The sequence below is a fragment of the Lactuca serriola genome, chromosome 1 (genome assembly GCF_051521515.1).
Source record: "Lactuca serriola cultivar US96UC23 chromosome 1, Lser_US96UC23_V15, whole genome shotgun sequence".
Lineage (NCBI taxonomy): Eukaryota > Viridiplantae > Streptophyta > Magnoliopsida > Asterales > Asteraceae > Lactuca > Lactuca serriola.
The window spans coordinates 243889381-243909581 of NC_136408.1; the positions used below are offsets into that span (position 1 = coordinate 243889381).

The following is a 20201-nucleotide window of genomic DNA, read 5'->3' on the forward strand; positions in this document are numbered from 1 at the left end:
ATTAGGGTTACAAACGATAAAGATAATATCTTTTAAATAATCGACTTCAAAATCTACGTACTAAGATGCATGCAAGCATCTATAAATACTAAACCCTAGAAATAACTCACGGATGGACAGGCCCAATCCGGAGACAAAATGGACTAAGGAACGAGCCCAAGACGCAACACCCATCGGACCCTACAATTTCCATATATAGAATTTCCTATGTTGAAACATTTCAAAACGATATTCATATATGTTCATGAGTAAGTTCCATTAAATCTAAACTTTTAGATTTGGAATGAATTACAAGTATCATTTCCCTTATAACTTTTTATAGCGAAACAATTCTCAAATGTAGCAACTTGCAAATTCAAAACTTTGTTTCCGATAAATAGTATTGCTAACTTGAAATACTTACCATAACTATTATGCTCCTACTACCATAATAATTATACTCTTGCTACCATAACAATTATACTCCCATTAGCACAACACGTATGCTCCCACTAGCTTTGACATGTATCTAGAAATCAACTGGACTTCTAGAAAATCAATGCTCTTGACTTTCTTACTAAAGTTCAGATTTCTAATACGTGGTGCTTCGATAAGTCTTCATCTAGAATTCTCAAGCTCATACACCTTTCATTAGACAGCATGTGTGTGTGTTTAAACCCTTTCAGAACTTATAGCAATAATTCATGAACGTTCAAACTATTTCTTGCCAATTCTCATAATTCGAACTATGAAAAAGGGATGTCATAATCATATATGAATTTGAGAACAAAATTATCACAACTACTAACCATAATGATATCAATCAGATTTAAAATCTATTATCGAAAGTGTTTCCTCATAATCACTTTCATGAATTAGAGCAAAAACATTTACCACTGAGATTTTATGGTGTATGTGTTCCTATCCATGTGAATTTATCAATTCCAACCTACAATCATAAAATAAGGTTGAGGACAAACCAAAAACAATTTTAGTTTTCCTTTCATGGACTGAACTTTGTTTATTCTTAGTTTCTTGCCTTCTGGTAGCACAACGGCCTACCAATGCTTCCATGTTGTCAAGCAGCTCACTTCCATTGTTCAATGTACTCTCACTAACCAATGTGCTCTACCTATTGAAATCAAATTAGAACTTATAGAACTCACACATTCAACTTTACTGGAAGATGCAAAGAAACAAGAATGTGTCAGCTTAACACGATAGGTACTCAACCTCAGGTCGTGTGCTAGTGTTAACTAAAAAGGTTTATTCTTGATTGAGTCTTGAAACTATTCAAGATTAATAAGTCTCCCACTGAATTCTTAACATATAAGCTTTTTTTATGTTAAGGAACATTCCTCGACAAGCAAAAACAAATATTCAAAATTTAGGGTTCTTATCAAGACAACACTTCATTTAATTGGTACATCACGACTACCAATTTCACATGTGCTAGATCAAGAAAACATTTATTCTCCTCATTTCATGAAGTGTTACAAACCTACTTAGTTTGAGATGGGCTTCAAGGTACGATATGTAGTTACTAGAGTGTGACTCTAAAATTTGATTTGGAAATGAAGTATGAATCATTACCTGATTAAACTATTCCAACAATTATCAAATCCCCTTCTTAGTCAAAACAATTTAACTAGGATTTACTTAGAGGATCTGAAACATCCCAGAAATATGATCCAAAAATTTCGATTTTAAAATCATTAATTAATCTAGAATTACTAAAATTCATTATTCGAAATATAAAACATAGTATCTCAATGTCAAAATAGTGTATCCATATGTAACATCCAAAAAGTCATGACCAAAAATTTATTTTTAAAACATTAATAAAACCATAAGTAGCAAATCATTTCAACCATAACTAAAGACTGATATATCAAATTGGAGTATCATTTCAAAACATGTTCTAATTATCAGAGTAAAACATCACAGGCTAAAACTTCTTGGTGTGTGCCATGCGATCATCCCGAGCTCTTCCCTCCGCTACCGGAAGTACCTAAAACCAAAGCTGAAAATTGTAAGCACGAAGCTTGGTGAGATCCCTAACCTACCACATACCACATACACATAACCACATACTGGGCCCCCGCCTGCTGCATCGGGTCTCTCCCGGCATCAGGCCCCGCCTGGCATCGAGCCCCGCTCAGTATACAAATTTATCTCTCTTAGGCCCCGCCTGTCTTTGGGCCTCGCCCGCTAAACACATACATACAGTCAAATAACATACTAGCACATAAATAATCATACCCGAACTGTACCTTGATCTAAGGCCTCGCCTAACATGGGCCCCACCCCTGATCTACTACTGAGAAGTTATGGAACCCCGTCCATACTCCTGCTAGTAGTGAGATACGGGCCTCCGCCCACACTCACTCCCTTCCTATCACGGGCCTCGCCCCTACTCTACTAATATTGAGATATGGAACCCTATCATACTTAGCTAGTGATGAGATAAGGGACCTTGCCCACACTCACCTCCCTACCAGAAACATACAAGTATCACAAAGACAACAAGTATAATCTAACATACATCATAAGAACCTTCCTTGGGATTTCCCCGGCATCAGACTCCCGGTCTGGAAACATACTACCATCTAACATACTTCAGGCTTACATCGACATCGGACCCTCGTTCCGGAATCTATCATACCTACACATGCGAGAATCACAAAGACCTCTAGCATTCTAACATTCCTCGGGCCTCGCCCGACATCAGGCTGTAACCCGGAACATATAACAATAAGTGCCTAGGGCTAACCCCCAAGTCTTCCTACTATACATAAACATAAACATAATGGCCGACATTGTGGTCGTGGACCCATGCACACAGTGAGGAGACTCACCTCGCACTTCTGAAGGCTGGCTGAAACACTTCTGACTGCTAACCGGCAACTCCTAAAGTGTTGATCCTTCGGCTCCCCGAACTATCAATACTCAAAATAACACTTAGACTACAAAACCCTCAAAAGTCAGGCCTGGTCAAAGTCAACGCTCCGAGTTGACTTCAACTCGCCGAGTTGATCCACCAACTCGTCAAGTCCCATAATCCACCTATTACTTCTGGACTCCGATCCTACTCGTCGAGTTCTCCTTTAAACACGTCAGGACCCTTTTTTCATCTGACTCGCCGAGTTCACCCTTAAACTCGTCGAATCGATCTTCATAAGTTAGGGATATTGCCTTGGAGTCGCCAAGTTCATCCTTGAACTCGTCGAGTACGATGATCTTCAAGTCCCTAATGAACCCAACTAGTTGAGTCATCTTCCAACTCAACACACAGCCACTAACAGAATGGTTTTGGGCAAGAAAACGGATTGACTCGCCGAGTCCTATGAGCGACTCGCCTAGTCCCTCTAGGTCTAATTCTATTCAGATAATTTCAGTTGGGCACAAAGCATCCAGGACCCAGATCTAACCTTCTAGGGTCGAAATAACACGCAAAACTATTGGCTTTACATCCATGCAAGGCCCTTTTTGCTCAAAAGGCCAAAACAACCTCTTAAACCTTGCATGGGAAGTTCTAATGGCATAAAGCTTCCACCTTTATGCCTTAACTGTAACGCCCGTACATCAGGGCTAGTCAATTTAGAGGCGATAGGAGTCAAAAATGACTTTTTGATGGAAGATTATCTAGAAGGATTAATCTTAACCAAGTTGTATTATATGTCACAAGGTTTCCGTGCATATAAAGAACGCCAAAATCCGAGTTATAACGAAGAAGTTATGACCTGTCGAAGTTTCGCGACAGAACCGGCACGACACAGCGCAACGTAAAAAGTGAATTTACGTTAGAGCGGTATTTAGCCTTAGCAATCTAAACGAGGATCAAAGGTCTCGTTGTTGGTATCGAAGCGATAAAAAGTTAGGCGAGAACGGACGTCAAACGAAGAAGTTATGAATTTATAACGAAGTTTTTCTGTCGCGGCCTATTAAAAATAAATAATAAAAATAAAGTCGAAATTAGCCGACGAAGTCTAAACGAAAGTTGTAGAGCGTAGTCTCACCTTTCCGTGGATATAAAGAACGTCGAAAACGGAGTTTGTATGAAGAAGATATGAATTTCCGAAGTTTATTAGTTATTTTGTATTTAAATTAAATCATTAAATCCGGCATTATCCGAAGAGGAGTCAGCGGTCCGATCCGACGTACGCCCCGCGTACGCGAGTACGCACCGCGTACTCCGAAGAGTGTCGACACTTCGGATGACGCATGCAGTGACGATTTCGGAAGCAGTACGCGCTGCGTACTGCAGTACGCCCCGTGTACTCCGAGGCTCCAGCCTCCTATAAATAGGATGCGAGGGCAGCCGGCTAATTTGCTAATTTCCTCTCTTCTCTCTCCCGTTTTGCATCATTTTGCATGCCGGAAATACCCCGAAGCCCCGGTATTATTCTCGAGCCCCGAGGCAAGTCCCGAGATCCCGAAGATCCCGAAAAGTGCGGTTCCCGAGCCGAAGCTCTGCCCGCGAGAAGTTCGATTTTTGTGGAGATCTTCCAGATCTGCTGTGGATTACTACTTATGTAAGTCGTAGTGCTGTCCGATCATCTTCTGATCAAGTGAGTGTATACTACCTTTCATAAACACGATAATAATACAAGTATGGTTCGAGTGTATTAAGTATATTGTTGTTTATATGTGTGAGTGTGTGATTACTTTCTTCTAACGCATAATTATGAAGTATTTTATACGAAATACGTGTTATGGGAGTGTGCCTCATCTGTTATGTGGAATAGGTATTGAATGAGAATGTTATACAGGTTTTAAACTATGTATCAAAATATATATTTTTATCTACTAATATGTTGGGTGGAACATGGGTAGATAGTTGATGTGTGAGAAACAGATGAGAGGCCCCGATGTTGTTGATGTTGATCTAGTTATTCAGCGAGTATGAATTAGAACAAGAGGTTAATTTTAGATCCGGGAGTATGGATCAGGTAAAGAGATAAAACTTGTTATTAGTCCGGGAGTATGGATTAAGACTAAGTTAATTGTCCCTAGTCTGGGAGTATGGATTGGGCACAGTTATTGATCCGGGAGTATGGATCAGATCAGGGTTAGGGTATAGTTAATTGTACTTATTCCGGGAGTATGGATTGGGTACAATTATTGATCCGGGAGTATGGATCAGATCAGGAGGTTAGTTTTAGATCCGTGAGTATGGATCAAGTAGTTTTAGATCCGTGAGTATGGATCGGTGAAGAGGATAGTTTTAGATCCATGAGTAGGGATCAGGTAAAGAGGAAAATTTTAGATACGAGAGTTTAGATCGCGTCATTGTGAGGATCGATGGGGTGGGTTAAGAGTTGCCTTTATATGGTGAAATTGTGCAAGTTTGAATGTTCTATATTTATAAATATATGATATAACATTGTGGGATGAAAACCCTATATGCTCACCAGGCTCCCAAGCCTGACCCACTCAGTTTTCTTTGTATCACAGGTATTAATACGAAGACATATTTCACAGAGAGATTTAAAGGAGATATAAATCAATTGTGTAATTAAATGTAAGTTTTGTTTATGCTTATATGTCTGTATCGGAACATGACATCTCGAGGTTTTATTATTAAATGAAAAATACATTCCCTTTGAGAAATGTTTTGATAAGTTATTATCATGTCTTGTTTTGGGAACAAATTCCGCAACCGTTATCTTTAAAAGATTACTCTGATTTTATAAAACAAAGCATAAACAAAATCGGTCTTTTCTGGCCGTGAAATTGGGGATGTCACATTAACCACCCTAAATACTTCTAGATCTGAAAGATCTTTCATGGGGACGTCCAAATCCCACAAGCAACCATTCTTGGACCAAAATCTTCATAAAAAGGGGAAAAGAATAGATCTAATGAGCTAATGATCAAGTTAGAGACTTGATTACCAGAAAGTGATGAGATTAGGAAGTTACTTCTGGATCCACAAGCCTTTCCTTGAGCCTTCAAGTTCCCTCTTCTTCTTCTTGACTTCAAGAACACAAAACTCTCTCAAAAGTGGCTCACAAGCATTAGGGTTTTGAGATATGTGGCTTTTGGTCTTGGAGGCTGGAAATGAGACCAATAGAAGAAAATAAGATGCTTAAATAGGGTACCAAGTCCCGAACATAGGGTTTTCCAAACCCAGACCAACTCGCCGAGTCGGTCCACCGACACGTCGAGTAGGTCACTTAACCCGCGACGTAAGAATCTGCTCCTACTCGTCGAGTTCCTCCCTAGATTCGACGAGTAGACCTCTTGACTTGGGGTTTTTCTTTCCTTTCTTCACCTTATGAATTCGGGGTGTTACACTATATCAATCACATGTCAAATAAATCATAGTAAATATCCCATGCTAAAAGTTGTGGTGTGTGCCACGCAATCATCCCGAGCTCTTCCCCTTGCTAGCGGAAGTACCTAAAACCAAAGCTAAAAACTATAAGTATGAAGCTTAATGAGTCTCCCCAAACTACCACATACCATACACATAATCACATAATAGCATACATTGGGCCTTTCCCACTACATTGGGGCCCGCCCGGCATCGGACGAATTCGGGATCGGGCTCCGCCCGGCATTGGACTGAAGTCTGGTATACATATAACATGAACACATAACATAAACATATAAGCTAAATCCCTCCTCGGGCTTGCCCCGACATCAGAATGAAGTCCGAAACATAGAACACATATCATATAACTAAAGATTCTTCAGGTTTTCCCCGACATCGAACCAAAGTCCGGAACATATAAACAAACACATGCAAGAATCACGAAGACATCAAGCATACAAACATTCATCGGGCTTGCCCCGACATCCGACCGAAGTCCAGAAACATATATCTACATCAGGCTAACCCCAACATCGGACCTAAGTCCAGCATAAGCTAACATACATAAACGGGCCGACATTGGTGTCTTTGACCCCTTCCTACTAGAGGAAAACTCACCTCTCAAGCTAGCTGATGAAATCTCGAGTGAGGAATCTCTGATGGCTACTCCAACGACTCCCTGACTATCATTATCACAATAATCACTTAGTCAAAAACTGAGAATCCTTCTAAGGGTAAAATGACCATTTTACCCCTAGTCAAGGTCAACATTCTAGGTGGACCCAACTCGCCGAGTTGCTCCATCAACTCGCTGAGTCCTAGAACCCTGAAATCGCGATCTAACTCGTCGAGTCACCCCCTGACTCGCCGAGTTCCCTAGCTACTCATAGTCGTGATTTGATGAATCAACTCGTCGAGTCCCTTCACAGACTCGTCGAGTTCTACCTTAAGCTGGAACAGGACAACACGACTCAACTTGTCGAGTTCCTCTATGGACTCGACGAGTTCCTCTGTCTGCTTGGGCAATCTTAACAGATTAAGCATCTATTCTCTAGATCCAAAGTCCATACTTCATCTACATACTGGAAATGCCCTTTTAAGGGTAAGGTTTCCAACTTTACCCGTTGATAATCCTTCTTAATGGGTTTAGCTAAAACCCTAGTTCTTTAGGACATAGATCTTTGTCCAAAAGCCTTATTACCCCAACCCAAAGCATGAAAACCGTGATCTAGGTCCTCGACACCAAATGAATACTTAAAGTTTCAGACTTTCCTTCCAGGCATGGCCTTTTGGGCTTAAAAGGCCAAACCAACACCTTAGAGCTTGCATGGGGGCTTCAATGGCATAAACTTTGCACATTTATGCCTTAACAACCCTTAATGATCCCATATCTGAAAGGACCCTTGCTTGGGACGTCCATATCCCAAGGGTCAAGCTTCTTGGACCAAAACCCTCAAAATGGAAAATAAGGAGATCTAGTGAACTAATAGCCAAGTTAGAGACTTGATTACCAGAAAATGATGAGGATGGAAGGAAGTCTTTAGATCTACTATCTTCTCCTTGAACCTTCTAGCTCCTTCTTCTTCTTAAAGCTTCAAGAACACATAAAGATTACTCAAGAATGGCTCACACACTCATAAAATGCTCCAGGGTTTCTTGGATTAGGGTTTGGGACTTGGAGGCTGGAAATGAGGCCATAAGGTAGGGATTATGTGACATCCCCATTTTCACGGTCAGAAAAGACCGATTTTGTTTATGCTTGTTTAAAAATCAGAGTAACATTTTAAAGAAAAGTGTTATGGAATTTGTTCCCAAAATAAAACATGATAAAGATTTATCAAAGCATTTCCAAAGAAATGTATTTCATTAAAAACTTTGGATGTCATTACATATCAAAAGGATAAACAGTACAATATAATCGTTACTACATTATTTATATCTACAGGCCTATAATCTGTAATCCCTCATCCAAGACATCACATCTATGCTCGAGTGCCACTACCTGTAATACAAGAAACTGAGTGGGTCAGGCTTGGGAGCCTGATGAGCACATAGGGTTTTCAACCCACAATAAATAAATTTATTAACTTTATCAAACCAAACAAACCTGATTACCTGTTTCCGTTATCCTCACTTTACGTCCCTAAAACATCTAACACAATGGACCTAGTCTAAGGACTTTCATCGGGGTGACAACACTGCTTTGGGGATTCCTCATCAATTTATGTCAAGTAAGGCAACCAGGTGGGGGATGGAGTACTGCTGGTGAACACTAAGTTCAAATTAATCCCTACAGGTTGCGAGCTTGATAGCGTTCCACTAGACTGTCTAGAATAGTCCGTGGATGTCATCTATACTTCACTAGACGACTGGATCATCTTAAAACATAGAGGCCTCACATCAATTTATCACACATGGTCTATTACATCTACGCATGTTTTACCCAACACAGTTTATAGATATAAAATATATATACAGTTTATCATTCAAAACATGTATAAATTTTTTTCATCCAGCATAGACAGCAAGTACTCAGACAATATGCACACGTAGCACGTAATTTATATAAAATACTTCATATCTATGTGTAAGATGAAAGTAACTATGCACTCACATGTTAAGGTGGTGATTCCGAACTTAGACAGCGCTGCGCTTCTATTAATTTATTTTCTTTCGATGAAACCTAGTATCATTATCACTAGATTTTAGTCTAATATTCATTGTGACTAATTATTAGTCTAGATTCATCATTAACTCAGAGTCTACTTCATGATCTATCAAGTAAGGAACAACCAGGTAAGATCATATCGGAGGTAAGGTCCGTTTGGTATACGAAGTATACTGTTTGGAAATCCCACTTTAAATACATCACTAAATCACAACCTAGACATCATCGCCGTAAGCAGATCAATCAATATAACGACTTTGAATCACTGATAAATCTTATTTATAGGTTCATAATAATGTTATTATATTAAAATAAAAGCTATATTTAAAATGGTGTAGGCGTAGCTCACTTACAACGGGTTTTTATCAAAAACCGGGCTTCGCTGGAGTAGCATTTCCGAACCGAAGTCTCTTTTTCTCGAGGCTTCGGGAGCCTCGGGGCTTCCTTCGGGTGCTAGGGGGTTTACCTAGGCTTTAGGGGGGGTTAAGGGCTAGAGAGAGAACCTAGAAAGAGAAAGAAAAGGTTGGAATGGTGTGAACTTGTGGCAACCCTCGCATGCCTTTTATAGGCACCTAGCCTCGCACTACGTCGAGCGTAGTCCGAGGTACGTTGGGCGTACACCGAAGATAATACAACACGCGTCGATCGACTGCTGGGGAGACGTGGCTTAATGCAGACCGAGGAAATCGAGATCTCTGGGCATACTGAGCTTCGTACGCGAAGCGTACCTGTATGATGGGCGTCCGAAGCGAGACATGTCATCATCGGAAGCGAGGACCGTGGGGAGCAAGGGACGGATGGGATCGTGCCACATCATCAATCTCGCAACAGCTTCAAAAATCGCATACTCGACTTCTAAAATTTGTAACTTTTTCATACGAGCTCCGTTTTCGACGTTCTTTATATCCACGTGTAGGCGGGACTATACTCTACAACTTTCATTTAGACTCCTTCAGCTAATTTTGATTTTATTTTTAAAGTTATATTTTTAACAGGCCGGGACAGAATTAGTCCATTAAAAATCCATAACTTCTTCATCCGACATCCGTTTTCGTCTGTCTTTTTACCGTTACACTGCCATTAACAAGATCTTCGATTCTCGTTTAGGTTGTGTCGGCTAAAACTGTCCTATCTAATATTTGAGTTCCGGGTTGTATATTGTTAAGCCAAAACTTCGAAAAATCATAACAACCTCATACGAAGTCAGATTTGGACGTTCTTTTTATGCACACTCTCGGTTTAACGAACACTACGACTTTCGTTTACATTGCTAAGGCTAAAAATCAATCTATCGTAAATTCACTATTTACGTCACACAATGTTGTGCTGGTTCTGTCGCGAAACTTTGACAGGTCACAACTCCTTCGTTATAACTCGAATTTCGTCGTTCTTTATATGTCTGGAATCCTTGTCACGACCACTACCACTTCATGTATCGATATCAGGTTTATTCAAAACTTAAATTTTGATGCTTATTTTTATCCTTTATTAAATATAACTTTATAAATAAGTAATAAGCATATAAATTCACATAATTCACATAATACTCAAATAATTCTTCTTTATTACTTTAAAATAGGTTACAACGGTTGACCTGACTATTACATCACTATACTAATGCATAGCCCCGAAACACGGGTGTTACAGATTAAGATGCTTAAATAGGGTGCAAAATCCCGAAATTAGGGTTTCATTCTGGCAGACCTACTCGCCGAGTTGAGGGCTCTCAACTCGTCGAGTAGATTGCTTAAAACCCCGCGTCTAATATCGTTTCTACTCGACGAGTCTGGGGCTCCCAACTCGTTGAGTAGCTCTACAAAAGTAAATAATTTATAATTAAATGCATACCAGGAAACATGCGTTACAATTCTCCCCCACTTCGCTTAGACTTCGTACTCGAAGTCTGCTACATCTGGAAACAACTCCGGGTAGTGCTCCCTCATCTCCTCCTTGGGCTTCCAAGTCCACTCTGAACCCTTGTGGTGCTGCCACTACACCTTCACCACCTCAACTCTCTTGTTCCTCAGCTCCTTCGTCTTCTTATCGAGAATAGCTACTTGTCTCTCGATGTAATTCAGGTTGTCATCAACCTGAGTGTCCTCTAGAGGCTAGGGATGGCAAAAAAGCCTGAACCTGACAGGGAAACCCGAAACCTGATCATTTCGAGTCGGGTAACGAGTCGTTATCAGGTTTTTTATTGGGTTCGTGCAGGGAGTGGGTTATCCTCGCCCCGCCCTGATTATATATATATATATATATATATATATATATATATATATATATATATATATATATATGTTCGAAATCTTTTGATGTTAATTGCACGCGTTCAAAGATAAAATACTTATTGACGACAATCGTTTTAGTTATTAACAATTTGGTGTGAATGATCATTTTTATGTTTTGACATATTACACTAAACTTAAATCAAATAATTTTTAATATAACGTCCAATTAATTTATTAAAGTGATGAATCATATTTTTAATTTAAAAGAGATGCTAAAACATGTATTTTTTATAAGAAGTCAGGGTACACTAAAACGGAATAAAGATTTCATTGTGAATTGTTGTAAACCCGATAAGATACCCGAAACTAGACGGGAAAACCTGAAACCCAATGGGGCGCCCCAATAAGATACCCAAAAGATATCGGGGCGGGTTTGGGAAACCATCCCCCGTCACGAACCCGCCTGATTGCCATTCCTACTAGAGGCACAACCGCTGAGTCATCCACTAAAAACTTCCGTAGCTGGGAAACATGGAAGGTGTTGTGGATCTAGTTGAGCTCCACTGGAAGATCCAATCGGTACGCTACCTTGCCCACCCGGGCTATAACCCTAAAAGGGCTGATATACATGGGGCCCAGCTTGCCCCGCTTCCGGAACCGGAAGACACCTTTCCAAGGGGACACCTTCAGAAGGACCATATCGCCCACCTGAAACTCCAAGTCTGAATGTTGCTTGTTGACGTAGCTCTTCTGCCGACTCTGAGCAGTCCGGAGCCTAATCCGGAGCTACTACATCCGCTCTGTAGTCTTGAGTACTACCTCAATACTCCCCACAACTCTCTGACCGACCTCATCCAATACATTGGGGTCCTACACTTCCTCCCGTAGAGCATCTCGAAGGGAGGTCAGTCTATTCTGGTGTAGTGGCTGTTGTTATATGAAAATTATACTAACGGAAGATATGATCCCAAATGCCACTGAAATTCAAAACACATGCACGTAGCATGTCCTCAAGAGTCTGAATCGTCCTCTCGCTCTGTCCGTCCGTCTGGGGGCGGAAAGTGGTGCTGAAATAAAGACGAGTACCCATCTCGTCGTGAAACCGCTTCCAAAATCTGGAAGTGAAACAGACATCTCGGTTTGACACCACCGACACAGGCACTGCATGTCGTGCCACTATCACACGCACGTAAATCTCGGCCAGCTTCTCGGCCGATATGCTCTCCTGGATCGGGATAAAATGAGCACTCTAGGTCAACCGATCCACAATGACCCATATCGAATCTACTCCACGTGCGGTCCTAGGAAGATTTGTAACGAAATCCATAGTGATGTCTTCCCATTTCCACGTGCGGTCCTGGGAATGTTTAACGGCTGAAACTTGTTGTGGGGGCCCTAATGCTCGGCCTTGACCTTCCTGTAGGTCAAGCATCGCTCCACGTACCAGGCTACATCCCGCTTTATGCAGGGCCACTAGTAATCAGGGTGAAGATCTCTGTACATCTTCATCGCCTTAGGATGGATGGAAAATCTGGACTTGTGGCTCTCATCTATCAGAATATGCCATACTCCACCCCAATACGGTACCCAGACCCTCCCATGTAGGGTCAACAACCCATGCCACTCGTAATTAAAGGAGGCCACCTGGTCTATGATCTGCTCGCACTTCCGACGCTTCTCCTTCAGGCCCTCAACCTGCGCCTCCATGATCTGCTCCAACAATAGAGTAATCATTGTTATCCTCAGTTAAATGTCTCGAATCGGGGCTGCTACCACCTTACAGCTCAGGGCGTCGGCCACCGCATTAGCCTTGCCCGGGTGGTAAAGGATCTCACAGTCGTAATCCTTCACCACATCTAACCACCGACGCTGCCTCATGTTTAGGTTTGGCTGATCTATGAGGTACCTCAAACTCTTGTGGTCCGTGTAAATGGTACAACGGACCCTATAGAGATAATGTCGCCAAATCTTGAGGGGGGAAAACCACAACTCCCAACTCTAAATCATGTTTCAGATAGTTAGCCTCGTGAGGCTTCAACTTTCTCGAAGCGTAAGCTATCACGTGACCCCGCTGCATCAATACCACACCCATGCTCGTAATCGAAGCGTCACGGTAACCTACGAAATCTTTGACTTCAATCGGCAAATTCAGAATCGTTGCCTCACATAACATTGTCTGAGAGTATCAAAGGTTGCCTATTGCTCAGGCCCCCAACAGAAGGTCATCGACTTCTTGGTTAGTCTGGTCAAAGGAACAACGATTTTGGAGAAGTCCTGAATAAATCTCCGGTAATAACCCGCTAGACCCTAGAAACTCTGAATCTCAGTTGGAGACCTCGGAATCTCCCACTGCATCACGGCCTCTATCTTGGCCGAATCAACCAGAATACCCTTCTACTTGACGAGGTGCCCAAGAAACTACACCCCGCGTAACCAGAACTCACACTTGGAGAACTTTGTAAAAAGTCTATCCTTCCTCAGTGTTTCCAACACCTCCCTCAGGTGCTCCTCATGCTACTACTAAGTCTTAGAATAGACCAAGATATCATCAATGAAGACTATCACAGACCGATCCAGCATCGATATGCACACGCGCGTTCATGAGGTCCATGAACACGGCTGTAGCATTGGTGAGCCCAAACGGCATCACCACAAACTCATAGTGACCATAGCAAGTCCTAAAAGTTGTCTTATGCACAACATCATCTCTGACTCGCATCTGGTGATAACCCGGCCATAGATCAATCTTGGAGAACCAAGATGCGCCTTGTAGTTAATCAAACAAATCATCAATCCTCGGAGGGGATAACGGTTCTTCATTGTTACCTTATTCAGCTCCCGGTAGTCTATGCACATGCAATGTGACCCGTCTTTCTTCTTCACAAAAAGGACTGAGGCTCCCCATGGCGAACTGCTCGGTCTAATAAATCCCTTGTCTAGCAGCTCATGCGGCTACGTAGACAACTCCTACATCTCGGGAGGAACCAATCGATATGGTGCCTTGGCTATTGGAGCCGCACCTGGGACTAGGTCAATCCTAAACTCAACCTATCTCTCCGGAGGTATCCCAGGTAAATCCTCCGAGAATACGTAAGAGTACTCTTGCACTACCGCTACTCCATCGATTGTCGCCTTACCCTTATCCTGTGTATCCATGACATAGGCAACAAAACCGCATAACCTTGCTGAAGGCAGTGCCTCGTTCTCACTGTTGAGCATAGAGTTAATCCACCCTGCGACCTCTTGCCCTGGATCACTAACCCTCCCCCACTAGGATTCTGAACCCTCACTAGTTGTTACTCACAGTCGATCACTGACCTATTACGGCTCAACCAATCCATACCCACTATAACCTTATTCCCTCGTAGGGGAATAGGGACTAGATCTACCAAAAACTGCTCATCAAATAACTTCAGTGTGCATCCTCGGTGAACTCTTGCAACCCTGACGGTCCTATCTTTTGCTATCTCCACATCAAGCGGGCAATCTAGCTCTCCAAGATCCCATGTGAATCGCTTGCTGAGTGCGGGCGACACAAAAGATCGGGTGGCACCCGAATCAAATAGTACCAAGGCTGATATACCGTTCACTAAGAAAGATCTTATAACAAACACATAAACATAAGCAATAATCAATACAAATAAAGACATAAAGAGAAGATACATACCCATCACCACGTCGGGAACTGCTCGTGCCTCCTCTGCTGTCAACTACGCCACTGGCGCATCCGCCCGGCCCTGGCGGCCGTCGGTAATTCTCAATGTAGCAGGAACGGGTGCTACCACCTGCCCTGTTGCTGTTAAACTCATGCACTGGGACCGCTTATATCCCCTCTGATTGCACTGAAAGCAAATCAGATCTGATACTGTGGTGGTGGTAGTAGTAGTTGTACAATCTCTACTCACATGTCCAGTTCGGTCGCACTTAAAGCAGTCTGAACTCCCTGCCTTGCACGTCCCCTCGTGCAACTTGTCATATTTACCACAACGGCTGCGACCTTGCTAGCTCTTAGGCCAGTGGTATGATACTTTGGGCTTCTTGCCCGGACTCCCTGACTGAACCTCCTCGGGTTTCCTCTTCCTCTCCATCTCCACATCCAAATCTCTCTCTCTCTCTCTCTCTCTCTCTCTCCCTCCCTCTCTCTCTCTCTCTCCCTCCCTAGCAATCATGTCCTCCAACGTCTTGCAGCTGGAGCGACTCACAAACTAGCGGATATCACTCTGTAACATCTCATGATATCGGGCCTTTTTCGTCCCCTCGTCCACCACGTACCGCAGAATGAGAAGGGCCCTCTCCCTGAACATAACGGTGATCTCCATCACCGTCTTAGTCGTCTGTTGGAGATCCTGGAACTCCCTAGCAAGCTGCTGCACCTCTATCACAGGAGCAAACTCGGCCCATAACCTGGCCGAAAAGTCACTCTAAGTCGTAGCATCAAGAGCTGCATCATCACCAATGGCATATCCGACCTCCTCCTACCATTCACATGCCCTGTCCTTCAGAAGACAGGACACAAGTCGAACCTTTTGCCCCTCGGGACATCTTCTGGTGTGAAATGCATTGGCGACATTCGCCAACCATCTGGTACCTGCAATGGGGTCCTGAGCCCCATGGTAATCAGGAGCTCCGCAGGCCCTGAACTCCCTAAATGTCAGTGTGCGCGACCCCATCATGGCCGCCACCTCGGTGTGGAAGGCACTCAATCTCTCATCCAGAAGCTCCATAATACCCTTGTTCTTCGGAATGACTGGGCGTAAAGGGCACGTAGGCGGTGAATCACAGGAGTCTGATCCAGAATATTGTGCGTGAACTCAGAGGAGATGAACTCCCTCGTCTGATCGTCTGGCTGCCTGGCTCCAGAGCCTGAGACTGATCCCTCACCGGCGCCTGAACTGCCGACTGGTCTAGTGCATAATACCACCATTATGAAAACACATCATAACAAACATTATAATACTAATCATATCTTGAGGGATCACATATACTACAAGTTCCTTGGATTCATCTCAGCTTTCCTTGATTCGAGTACGGATTCTTTACTTTCAGTAGTACGGGCCTATACTACCTTCCACATCTATCCATACTTTCCACAAGAACTGCCTTGACTTCACCAAGTCCCTTCTACTACTACTGCTTCACGCGCTACTCTCATCCCAGTCTTGCCCTAGGGTAATCACCATCCCACTCTCTGCCATCAGCTGCATAAGAAGTCCCTGCTACCTCCCCCTAACTAGCTCGCGAATACCATTACATATCACTAATACTAGATAATTCTTCAAATGAGAGGTCCTACCCTACAACGGTTGGACTCAAACAAGAGCTACGAAATAGAGCTAGACCTAACCTTCTGAAATTATTTAGTCCTTGCAATATGTAACTTAACATTTTGTTTACTAGTTAGCAAAAGATAACTAAGACTCCTAAAAGCACAAAGCAAACAACATCCGAGCATCGAGTAAACATAATCAAGCATATCCTAATCATGCCATCATATCACTGACTAATCTATACTAGCATGCAATTCATAAAGTTGATACACATATAACAGGAACATAAGGCATCATTCCTAGATCCTTAGTCCTAATCTAGCATGCAGTTCTCATAAGCATATCATAACATAAACTTGTATGGGTAATTTGGGAGTACTTACTTGAGCTCGACTGGTTGCATGCACCACACCCTTTTCTCTTTTTCAAAGTTCATTTATTTTTCTCAAGATCCTTTTTATAAAAATGATTTTCCTTTGAAAATTTTTATACCAAGTCCTTAGTTTGATTTCAGACACACCCGAGAGTGTGCCCGAATCCCTCAAACCAAGGCTTTGATACCAACTTGATACATCCCAGAAATACGGTCTAAAAATTTCGATTTTAAAATCATTAATTAATCCAGAATTACTAACATTCATTATTCGAAATATAAAAGATAGTATCTCAATGTCAAAATAAGTGTATCCATATCAATCACATGTCAAATAAATCAGAGTAAATATCCCAGGCTAAAAGTTGTGGTGTGTGTCATGCAGTCATCCTGAGCTCTTCCCCTTGCTAACGGAAGTACCTAAAACCAAAACTGAAAACTATAAGTATGAAGCTTAGTGAGTCTCCCCAAACTACCACATACCATACACATAATCACATAACCACATACATTGGGCCTTGCTCACTACTTCGGGCCCCGCCTGGCATCGGACGAATCTGGCATCGCAGCCGACATCGGACCGAAGTTCGGTATACATATAACATATCACAACATATACCATGAAAATATAAGCTAAATCCTTCCTCGGTCTTGCCCTGACATTAGACCAAAGTCCGAAACATAGAACATATAGCATATAACTAAACATTCCTTGGGCTTGCCCCGGCATCGGACCGAAGTCCGGAACATATAAACAAACACATGCAAGAATTACGAAGACATCAAGCATACAAACATTCCTTAGGCTTGCCCTGACATCGAATCAAAGTCCGGAAACATATATCTACATCGGGCTAACCCCGACATTAGACCTAAGTCCGACATAAGCTAACATACATAAACGGGCCAACATTGGTACCTTCGATCCCATCCTACTGGAGGAAAACTCACCTCTCAAAATGGTTGCTGAAATCTTGAGTGAGGAATCTCTGATGGCTGCTCTAACGACTCCCCGACTATCATTATCACAATAATCACTTAGTCAAAAGCTGAGAATCCTTCTAAGGGTAAAATGACCATTTTACCCCTGGTCAAGGTCAACATTCTGGGTTGACTCATCTCGTCGAGTTTCTCCATAAACTCGCCGAGTCCTAGAACCCTAAAATCGCGATCTAACTCGTCGAGTCACCCCCCTGACTCGTCGAGTTCCCTAGCTACTCATAGTCACGATTTGATGAATCAACTCGTCGAGTCCCTTCATAGACTCGTCGACTTCAACCTTAAGCTGAAACAAGATAACACGACTCAACTCATCGATTTCCTCTATCTGCTTGGGCTATCTTAACAGATTAAGCCTCTATTCTCCAGATCTAAAGTCCATACTTCATCTACATACTGGAAATGCCCTTTTAAGGGTAAAGTTTCAAACTTTACTCGTTGATAATCCTTCTTAATGGGTTTAGCTAAAACCCTAGTTCTTTAGGACATAGATCTTTGTCCAAAAGCCTTATTACCCAAACCCAAAGCATGAAAACCGATATCTAGGTCCACTACTAGAAAACAGACCTTTAATGACGCGCTTTTTACGACACGTGCTGATTAATGATACGCAAAAGGACGTGCCCTTAAAATAGTGTTATCTCTCCAAAAAATTTAAGGATTTACGTCACGCATTATTGCGTGCCCTTAATTAGTGTCTCAAGAAAAAAAATTAAAAACACGGAGGGCGCTTTATCTTAAACGCGCGTCGTCTGTACCTGTCGCTTTATAATTTTAATGAAACGCGTTTTTATTAGACAAGGGGGAAACGAAATCCCCAAATTTTTGAAAACCCGCCTTGTTTTTTCTATCTTCTATCTATCTTTCATCCTTGCAATCCACTCTCCCCTCTCTGATACTCTCTACTCTAGATCTCTCTTCTATCTATCATTCATCCTTGTTTTTTCTATCTTCTATCTACCTTTCATTATTTCTCCATTTCATATTTTTGGAGCTCAGCACCAGCCAAGCACCAGCTATACAACGGTCAACGGTGGCAAATATTCTCTTTTCTCCACTATTTTCTCCATCTCAAACGTCTTTATTTCCGTAATTGTTATCGTAAGTGTGAAAATCTCTAACTTATAGCTTTAATTTAAACTTTAAGTTGTTCTAGGGGTATATTGAACCATAGTAAGAACGCATACTGGATATGGGATACGATTTCATACCGAACGCTTGGGAACACGTCTTGGATGATCCAATGATTTTAAAATTGAACCGAACTTACCTTTATTCGTGTATCTGGAACATAGGAACGATGATTTAGATCGTCGATTGAAGTTTGGGAACACCGATTAAAGTTTTGGAATGCCGACTTAACAGCATTTGTGCGTTGGCTGCGTCAACTCAATATATGGTAACAAAATCTCACATTTTCTAGCAATTAATTGTGTATATCTTAATTGTAAGGGGTAGCGATCACTTTAGAGAACCATATACACGATTTCAATTCATTAATTTTAGTCAATTTTATTATATTAAGTTGGTTCTAAACTTCTAACATCGTGCGTTGGGTACATCTTACCGAATTACCTCCTACCTCTATGTATTCTGTATAAACTTTACTATTATTCAATATGAATTGAAGAATTTTTTTTTGTTAAACTCAGACCATAGACAAGCTGGAGAAAGCAAATGAAGCAGTGAAAGTTGCTCCTGGACATTTCCACAACCATCTCATGCCCTAATTTCTTGCAGTTCCAAATATTGAAAAGTTTGCTTATCTCATTAGTGAACAGAGGAAGGTTTCCATCTTTCTGAATTTCTCTTTCATAAACATATCTCAACAATGCTAATCTTTTTATCTATCTCAACCAGATATATCAACCAAAAGAATTTGATGAGGTGAAGGTAGTTCCAAAGACCGAAGAAGACACCATGAAAGAATACAGAACAACAACTAGAAGACTTGAAAAATGCTAAACTGGTTTGTAAATTGCAATTCAATTCTCCATCTTCCATGTTTACATTTTTTTGATCAGGTTTAACACTTACAGGTTTGTAAATTTCAATTCAATTATCCATCTTCCATTTTCCATTTTGGACATTTTTTGATGTTTACTTGATGTAGTTCCAGGTATAGAGATGAATACAGGGGCTACAGGAGGAGAAGTCGCAACAGAAGTAGGGACAAATATTATGGAAGGGACAGAGAAAGTAGGACCCGCATTAGGAGTAGGAACCTTGATTATCATAAAAGACATAAATGGGGGAGGTATGATGGTGAGAGAAGCCTAAGTAGGTCTCTTGTAAGGTAAAAAGACATAAATGCCCTTATCATTGAAAATAGCCCTAGATAGTTTTTTTTCAGTTTTTGTTTAAAGTT

At 41.7% G+C, this 20201-nt stretch overlaps 1 pseudogene; it reads left to right on the forward strand.

Moving 5' to 3' along the window:
- LOC145066905 (uncharacterized) overlaps positions 1-20201 on the forward strand; it is a 57722-nt pseudogene that overhangs the window by 33759 nt on the left and 3762 nt on the right.